The sequence below is a fragment of the Loxodonta africana genome, chromosome 1, assembly GCF_030014295.1.
Source record: "Loxodonta africana isolate mLoxAfr1 chromosome 1, mLoxAfr1.hap2, whole genome shotgun sequence".
Taxonomy (NCBI): Eukaryota; Metazoa; Chordata; class Mammalia; order Proboscidea; family Elephantidae; genus Loxodonta; species Loxodonta africana.
This window is the reverse complement of record NC_087342.1, coordinates 199,653,871-199,663,588: the sequence shown is the minus strand read 5'-3', so window position 1 is coordinate 199,663,588 and position 9,718 is coordinate 199,653,871. Positions and strand designations below refer to the sequence as shown.

The window sequence follows — 9,718 nt, the reverse complement described above, 5'->3', positions numbered from 1 at the left end:
TAAGGCCCTGTTTGGAAATAAGGGTTTTCTTTTATTATGTTAATGAGGTCATACCAGAGTAGGGTGAATCCTAAATCTAATCACTTCTGAGTGGTGTTTTATAAAAAGAGCAGAATGGACACAGACACGCAGGAGGAAGAGATCGTTCAAGGAGTTGTCCGCAAACCAAGGAACGCCCAGGGCTACTGATAAGGAAGCACTTTCCCTTAGAACAGATGGCCTAATTTTGGTTTCTAGCTTCCAAAACCACGAGGAGATAAATTCCTGTTCTTTAAAGTCACCCCGCTTGTGGTATTTTTTGTTATGGTAGCACTAGGTAACTAAGACATAATCTGTTATGCTTTATCTAAATAAATTTATGTATAGATCCCTAAAAGTTTATGATTACCTCTGATTTCATGAACATTTATATGCTCTTCCTTTTGCCTGGATGTCCTTTCCCTTCTTGTCTTCCTAGTGAAATTTTACACATCTTTCAAGGTTCTGCTGACAATTCTTTTTGGAGTCCGCTGTACCCACAGTAAGGCACCTCCATTTCTGGGCTCCCACTGTGCTTTGTACAAATCTCTACCATATCACCTTTTTACAATGTCCAGGGAAGGATCTCATTCTTTGAGCTCCCTGAGGGGAAATACTATATCCTATTGATCATGATATCCACTGTGCCTAGCACAGTGCCGGACACCTGGCAGGCTCTTGGTAAATATTTGCCAAATGAATGATGATGGAAAGAACTCTAGACTCTGAAGTAGGCTATAGGGACCTGTGCTGCTCAAAATTATCTGTGTGGCTTTAAGTTTCTTTGGGTTTTAGTTTCTTTAGTCTGTGAAAAGAGGAAGTAGTGCTAGATTTTCTGTAATGTCTTTTCCACCTTTGATACTCTAAGGTTGATGTGGTTGTCTGTTATAGAGGTTGACCACCACCTGTCTCTCAGTTTGTTATGCTGTGGTGGTCTGCGTGTTACTATGATACTAGAAACTATGCTACCAGTATTTTAAATACCATCAGGGTCACCAATGGTGGACAGGTTTCAGTGAAATTTTCAGACTAAGACAGTCTAGGAAGAAAGGCCAAATGATCTACTTTTGAAAATTAGCCAGTGAAAACTATATAGATCAGAACAAAATATTGTCCTATTGAACTCAAACATGCCAACGATTGTGGAGAGGGCACAGAATCTGTCGACGTTATGCTCTGTTATGCATAGGGTTACCATGAACTGGAGCCAACTTGATGTCAGCTAATAACAACAAAGAGGCTGAAACACACACATTTTGTCTGATCACAGAATGTTTTATGAAAATTAGGAATACTGGAAGGAGAGATTTCACATAAAAATCTGAATTTCCATCATATCTTCTGAAAAATCAGATAATTTGACAATACTGGTCCAATTTTGCTGAAAGGCTGTAGTTGATTCTAGCTGAATCATGCTGTCCCTTTGGATGGGGTGTGTGCTTTCTCCTTAACCAGCATGCCCACCTCTCCCTATTTCACCCACCTCTTCCTATTACCCCTACCTCATTGAGGCAGTATGTAAGTTGCTGCTTATTATCCCACTTTTAAAGTAGTTTTCTTTACTAAAGATGAGAGAAAAAACATTTCTTGGACCTATTCCTCTGTCAAAATGAGAAAATGAGGAATAGACTGAGATACTTGATGTCTTAGCCCTGAATGACCTTACTAATTTATGTATATTGTTTTTACATATAACAGGAAACCCTGGTGGCTTAGTGGTTAAGTGCTACAGCTACTAACCAAAAGGTCAGCAGTTCAAGTCCACCAGGTGCTCCTTGGAAACTCTATAGGACAGTTCTACTCTGTCCTATAGGGTTGCTATGAGTCTGAATCAACTCAACGGCAGAGGGTTTGGTTTTTGGTTTATATGTATAACATGGAGGCCCTGGATGGGGCAAAGGCTTAAGCGTTTGACCACTAACAGAAAGGTTGGTGGTTCGAACCTACCCAGAGACACCTAGAAGAAAGGCCAAAGACCACAGCTTTGACAACCCTATAGAATGCTGTTCTATTCTGTACACATGGGGTCACCACGAGTCCAAATCAACTTGAGGGCAACGTTTTTTGTTTTTTGGTATGTAAAACACCAAACACAGCAACCCTATGTGTTACAGGCTAGTAACCTTTATGCAGTAGTAATCTTTATACAGATAACCAGGCCTTTTATTCTATGGTACCAATGGGTGTGTTCAAACCGCCAACCTTTAAGTTAGCAGTTGCCATGAGTTGGAATAGACTCCACGGCGGCAACTAACAACAACAAATACCAAACAATCTAGAATTTTTTCAGGTAGTACCAACCCAAAATGTTCTGTCCCCCCCCCCCCACACCCAAATCTGGACTTTAAATATCATATATCCTGATGATCCTTTCAGGAACTATCATTGTCTTAATATAGGGAAAGGCCAAGCCAATTTATCTTCTAATTAATGCAGTGAATTATTTTTTTTTCACCTGAAGCAACTGATGCATTGCATTATACTTATGTTTGCTTATTTGTCATTAGAACATTCCCAGCTCTTTTCAAACCCTATGAAAACTGCGCCTGACCTTCAAGAATGCTTAGGATGGCTTGTCTGTACAATGAAAACTTGGTTACTAAGTGAGCACACCGAAGTGGCTCTTCACTTACTCTTTCATCGTTCCCGCTAGGTTCGTGTAACGTGTTTCGACACCTTCACGGGGCTGTGAATACGGGTCTATTACCGGTTAGGAAATAAGCATGAGCTGATGGGGCGGGGTGAAGACACGTGTCCAGGAAGACTGGCTTCGCCAGATAAAGAAGACAGCTGCCCTCCACGTCCTCCCCTTCTTTTTTGCAAGCAGGCTAAGGCGTTCATCATCAGTAAGTCAGGCCGAATGAAACACCTCCACGCCAGTGTTGCTCGTACCCCCGCCATTCCTTAGCTCCTAACCAGAGGGGGCGGGAGAGGGACGCTGTCACTCAGCCCCGCGGACCAATGGGAGAGAAGCGAGCCCCGCCTCCGTCCCTGACCTGAGTTGCAGGCATGCGCATTGGACTTGCCAGCGCCACCGCCCATCAGCTGAGAATTGTAGCGCTCTGAGGGTGGGTGGCCGTGTCCGGAGGAGGAGGAAGCAGAGCAGATCTGGGTAAGACGACCCCGGGGAGGGGACGCCCTGGCCCGGTGTCCCGGAGGCGCGGTGCCCCTGCTGCGGCTTCCGCGCCTCCTTGTTTGTGCGCGTTGTCAGGTAGCCGCCGCCCAGCGTTCTGCGGCGGCAGATCGCGAGGGTTGGGCCCGGGCTCCAAAATCGCCAGCTCCTGCCCACGCCCCCTGGCCCGGGGCGGCACACATTCCTGGTGTGCTCGGCCGGCGCCGCGGGGAGAGCAGGGGCGGCCCCGGCCGGCCCGGCCGGCCTGGCGCCCGCCGCGCTTCGCTGCATCCGGGCAGCTGCGCCCGGTCCCGCTGGCAGAGGCGCACTGGCGGGGCGGACGCGGAGCGACGCGGCAGAGGTCCGGCATCCAGGGACCGTCTAGACCAATACTTGTGCCTCCTGGAAACGCTTGGGCCTCTTCCTCTTTTTATCTCGGGGATTTAATCAACACACTTTAAAGTACTCTTCCTGAACAGAGAGGAACTGAAAAATATGTGGCTATAGTAAGCAAACCATGTATGTTTATTGAAGAAGCTCATCGTATTCGGTTTGCTATTTGGTTTGATGACATTGGTTGACACCCCAGCTTTCTTTGACCTTAATACTTGTCTTTAGCAGGTTTACTTAAAGACCTTCAAAACTACATAAAATATCCCAGAAATTTTTTTCCCCTTGTCTTCTAGGTAGCTTACTTTCTTGAAAACCTTTCTCTCTCTCTCTCTCTCACACACACACACATACACACACATATATACAAGAAGAAGAAGAAAAAAGCACATTGCCTTTCTGGTCAAATGCTGTATTTTTTCTTTCAGGTTTCTTACATTTGCTTGGCTCATATATTTACATTACTTTTTGTTTACTTCAGATTATTGTGTCCTGTCTATATAATTTCTTTCTTTTTTTTTTTTTGGTCTATATAATTTAAAACTTGCACGAAATCTGGAAGAAAAGCACATAATTATGAAATATTGTGCTGTTTAGTAACAGAGATGGACACTTCTGCTCTGGGGAAGCCTGACCTGCACCTGGGCAGAGACTGGTCACAACAGTGTTAAACTGTGTCTTGTGACAGGTGGCTTTGCAGGCCACTTTGAGAAATTTACCTCCTACTTTGTTTGTGACTAGTTAAGAATTATGCTCTAGTTTCAAAGTTTCTGTGGAAGTTAATATGATACCATATTAACTCATTGTCCGCATCATCTTTTTTCTTCAAACATTTTACTTCTTCTCCCAATAATAGTCAGCCCTATAAATTCAAAATAAAGAGGAAATGTTTGAATTTTGGTTATACCCTCAAACTTCAGCTAAGTGCCGGTGATCGAAAAGTAAATCATAAGATACCTTTGTAAGTCTCAGTAAAGTCTGTTGTGATTCCATTTAATTTGACAATTTAGTGTATGAAAGGGTAATCCATGGTATTATAAACTAAAACCAAAGAGTATAATAGTTCAGTGATAGAGGAGCTGAGCTTAAAGAAGTTGGTGGAACTCCTATGCCTCAGGCGCTGTGCATACCACAAGTCAAGGTCTTTCATATTTATATTCCAGAGGTAGGATTAGATAATAAACAGTATACTGATTAAATCATTTTAAATAGTGGTGAATGCTATGAAGCAGTGAGAGAGATTGACAGAGAGTGGCACAGGTGGTGAACTCAGGTCAGATGGAGAAGGTTTCTCTAGCATAAGACCATACTGATAAGAAGAAGCTCCGTCACAGTCACATGGAGATCATGTGGAAGAGCCCTCTAGGAACAGGAAATGACCCTGAGCAAAGGCGGGAGGCAGCAGAGAGCCTGGGATGTATCAAGAGCTGCAAGAAGGGACTGGAATTCAGTGTCTTAGAAATAGTAATATTTACCCTCAGACAGAGTGTGTGTTCCTATACTTCTCTTCATTGATTCAACAAATATTTATTAAGCACTTAATTTGTAGCCAGGTACTGAGGATAGAGCGGTCCCCAAAATAGACAGCCCCTCTCCCAGCCCTGGAACTTACATGTTATGGCATAGGGTGGAAGGAAGTCCAGTGCTTTTTGCTGGTGCTCACAATTAGGAACATGAAACTCACCATTTCAATCCCTTTGCTTATGATAAATTTAAAGAGCGTGAAGGTTTATGGTTAATGCAAATCAAGGATTCTACAGTATGTCCAGTAATAACTGAGGGTAGTGCTTGACATGCAAGATTCTGTTATAAAATTTCCTTTGTTCTTTGTGCTCTTTAGAAGCAGATGAGAAGACTCACTATGTTTATTGCACTTTGAGCCTCCCTCCCCTTATTTCTCTTTATAGTGTTTTTATATCTTCAGAGAAAGATAATTTTTGCTGTATCTAGATGAGCACCGACTAACAGAACTTTCTGCAGTGATGGAAATGTTCTATACCTATGCTGTCCAATTCAGTGGCCACTAGCCACATGTGGTTATTGGACACTTGAAAGGTGGCTAGTACAACTGAGGAACTGAATTTCTCATTTAACATAATTTTAATTAATTTCACATAGCCACGTATGGTTAGTGGTTACTTCGTGGGACAATGCAAGTCTAGATAATGATTATATACTTGTTATTCTGAGTGATAATAGTAAGTTGTAAAAAAAAAAAAAAAAGGGCTCCAACTGTAAAAATGGTGTGGCAGCAGTATTGTTGTCTGACCCCATCATCTCACTTCACAAGGGGGTGAATCAGGATTATCAGCCCATGGCTGATTACTGTGAAGCAAAGGTCAAAAATTCTTTCTTTCTCCAGCCTTTTTACCAATTCTGACACCAGCCGTCCCTCCCACGGTACTCTCTACTTCTCTGCTGGGTGTGATAATTCGTTGCAATGGCTACACAGAACTCACAGACAATACTCACGATTATGGTGTTTATTGGGAAGTAACAGGTTTCAAATCAGAATTAGGAATGACTCAGGATACAGTTCTTCAGTCAGGACATCTTCGCAGCCATGCCCACAGGCAGGCCTCTCCCTGGCCATTGGCCTCTTGACCCTGGGTCCCTTGCCTTTGGGCCAGCCCAGCCTCTGACCTGCTCAAGCAAATGTTACAGAGTTCTTTAACCCCACCAGTAAGTGCCCAGAGGCATTCCACTCGGCCAGTAAGCTTCTGCCCACAGGTGCTTAACTCTCTGGCTCTGTGGGTTAGTGACCCTAGCTCTGACAAGTGCCTGGAGGCACCTTACTCTGCCAGTAAGGGTCCTGCCAGAGGCATTCAGTTTTCTTGCTCCATGGGCTAGGAAGCTCACTGTACCATCTCCTGTCAGTCTCCTGGTTCTGGTGCCTCTGCTGCCGCCTTTCTGTGCCTTGCTTCTCACCATCTTTCACTGTCTCTGGTGTCACAGCTCTCTCTCACTCTCTCTCTGCCTCCTGGGGTCTAGGAGGTTCTCAGCAAAGGGATTCCGGGTCCAGAGGACATGCTTCACTCCTAGCTCTTTCTTGGTGGTAGCTAGGAGTAGCTTCCCTTCCTGCTTCTGGGATGGCAAAACTGACCAATTCCTTTGTTAGGGTTCCATACGCCTTATTTGCATGTCTTCACCCCCACAAGGGTACCATGAAGCTTATCTGCATTATTAGCAAGCTGTCCAATCCCCTTGGTGGGCCACAAGCACCTTATTTTACATAATCTCACCCAATCATTTGGTGTGAGTTACAAGACTGGTGAGAAAGGCCATATAAAAGAGATCCATTGCATCTCATAAGTATTCTAAATGGGCTTTCAAAAGTATTCAGTAAGAATAGTGCAGCTTTGGGCTAGGCACTGGAGACTGATGTAGAAAGCAAATATCTGTATAACTGCCATTGATTTAGCCTATAGATAAAGGTCATAAACTTTTAAGTCAGTTTATAGTTAGCCATCATGTATTTGTGTATATTGTGTTTGTTATTAGCCATCCAGTCGGCTCCAACTCGTAGTGACCTTACATATAATAGGAGGAAACTATGCCCAGTCCTGTGCCATCTTCATGATTGCTGTTATGTTTTGAGTCCATTATTTCTGCTACTGTGTCAGTCCAACTCAGGGAGGGCCTCTCTCACCTTCTCGGACCCTTCATTTTGCCAAACATGATGTCTTCCACTATATGAAATGTAAACATTTCCCTCAAGTTGCTAAACTCATTCAAGGCAGTAGTCTGTAAGGAAGAGATGTAACTCTTCCTGACTCCCCTGCTACCTACTTAATAATCCTTCAAATTGCTTAAAAGTAGCAGACTTCATTAAAATTGCATTTATCTCCCTTTGCAGTTAACAAACTTTAACACCACCAACTATAGCATAATGTGAATTTTAAATGTGGTCTTAAAACACATGCATGGTAATAGACAGCTGTATTGAATGATAATGCAAGTAGCTGTTGTGTTTCTGTTATACAAAAAAGCCAGGTTCTAAACTCTGTTGATTGATCCTGACTTAGTAGTGGTCCTTTTAGCTTTAAATGTTACTTTGGTTCTACAAGGCAGTTAGGTAAGCAGATATTAGTAAAAGGACCAGGAATTTTATTTGATTTCAAAATGCATTTGTGGACCTGGAGAGATCTGAATAGGAGGGTGATCTGAACTTGTTGAACAGAGAGAGGCCTTTCTGATATCAGAAGTATGGGACCTATTTTTCATTCTGTCTCCCAGTAAGCTATCTATCTTGGTGGGCCATTCCCACTGCCCCAGGAATGCATCCTGCTCACCCCCTGCCTTTGTCCGTGTTGTTTACCCATTATTTTAAGGAGCCCTGGTGGCGCCATGGTTCAGCCATTTAATGGATTAAAATTTTAAACCATATAATTCACAGGCCTTTATCCCCAAAGAACTTGTTGTTGGTATCCATGGACAGAGCTGCATAGATGAGCTGAGAAAAAAATACACTTAAAATCATGGACCTTAAACCATACAGAAACATTAACTCAAAATGAGTCATAGACTTATGCAAGAGCTAAAACTCTTAGAAGAAAGTACAGGAGTAAATCTTTGTGACCTTGGGCTAGGCAAAGGCATCTTAAATAACACCAAAAGCACAAGTAAGAAAAATATATATAGATAGATAAATTGGACCTCATCAAAATTAAAACCTTTTTGCTTCAAAGGATAGAATCAAGAAAATTAAAAGACAGCCCACAAAATGGTAGGAAGTATTTGAAAATACTGTGTCTGATAAGGGACTTGTATCTAAAATATGTAAAGAACTCAAACAACTCCATAGTAAAGAAAACAGCCCACTTAAAAAATGTGCACAGGATCAGAATAGACATTTCTCCAGAGAAGCATACAGATGGCGAGTAAGCACTTGAAAAAATGCTCAGCATTATTAGCATTCAAAAAAGGCAAATCAAAACCGCAACAAAATTCCATTTCATATTCCTTAGGATGGCTATTGAGCCCTGGTAGCACAGTGGTTAAGAACTACAGCTGCTAACTAAAAGGTCAGCAGTTCAAATCCACCAGCCACTCCTTGGAAACCCTGTGGGGTGGTTCTGCTATGTCCTGTAGGGTCACTATGAGTCAAAATCGACTCAACAGTAATGGGATTTTTTTTTTTTTTAGGGTAACGTAATAAAAATAAATGAATAGATAACAAGTGTTGGCAAGGATGTGGAGAAATTAGAACCCTCATATATTTTTGGTAGGAATATAAAATGGTGCAGCTTTGGAAAACTGTCCGACATATCCTCAAAAGATTAGAGTTACTGTATGACCCAGCAATCCCTGTCTAGGTATATACCCAAGAGAAATGAAAACATGTCCGTTTGTGTATGTCCATGTACACACTTGTACATGAATATATTTATAGCAGCATTATTCATAATAACCAAAAAGTGCAGTTAACCCAAATGTCTATCAACTGATGAATAGATAAATGTGGTATAATCGTACAGGGGAGTATTATTTGGCAATAAAAAGGAAAGAAGTAATGATGCATACTGTAAAGTAACATGGATGGACCTTGGAAACATGTTAAAAGAAGGAAGCCAGTCACAAAGACCACATATTATATAATTCCATTTGTATGAAAATTCCAGAATAGGAAAACCTATAAAGACGTGTTAGTGGTTGCCTAGGGCCAGAGTATGTTGGGGGAAATGGAGAGTGACTGTTAGTGGGTATAGGGTTTCTTTTTGAGGTGATGAAAATGCACTAATCTGATTGTGGTAATGGTTGCCTTGTGTTTGTTAGACGCCCTTGAGTTAGTTCCGGCTCATAGCGACCCTGTGTACAACAGAACGAGACTCTGCCTAGTCCTGCATCATCCTCAAAATTGTTGCTATTTTTGAGCCTATTGTTGTAGCCGCTGGGTCATTCATCTTGTTGAGGGCCCTCCTTTCTTTGGCTGACCCTCTACTTTGCCAAGCATGACTTCCTTTTCCAAGGACTGGTCCCGCCTGGTAACGTGCCTCAGTACGTGAGATGAAGTCTTGCCACCCTCGCTTCTAAGGAGTATCCTGGCTGTACTACTTCTAAGACAGATTTGTTTGTTCTTCTGGCAGTCCATGGTATATTCAGTATTCTTCACCAACACCATAATTCAAAGGCTGGTCTTCCTTTTTCGTTGTCCAGCTTTCACGTGCATATGAGGCTGTTGAAAATACCATGGCTTGA

At 42.5% G+C, this 9,718-nt stretch overlaps 1 protein-coding gene across 1 annotated transcript in view; it reads left to right on the top strand.

The window, feature by feature from the left end:
• The first annotated feature begins 2,885 nt into the window (after positions 1 to 2,885).
• The window catches only part of STX7 (syntaxin 7), a 39,358-nt gene continuing 32,525 nt past the window's right edge, over positions 2,886 to 9,718 (top strand). The window contains exon 1 of the mRNA XM_003404017.4: positions 2,886 to 3,130. The gene's annotated coding sequence lies outside the window, so the exon portion shown is untranslated. The remainder of the gene's footprint in view (positions 3,131 to 9,718) is intronic.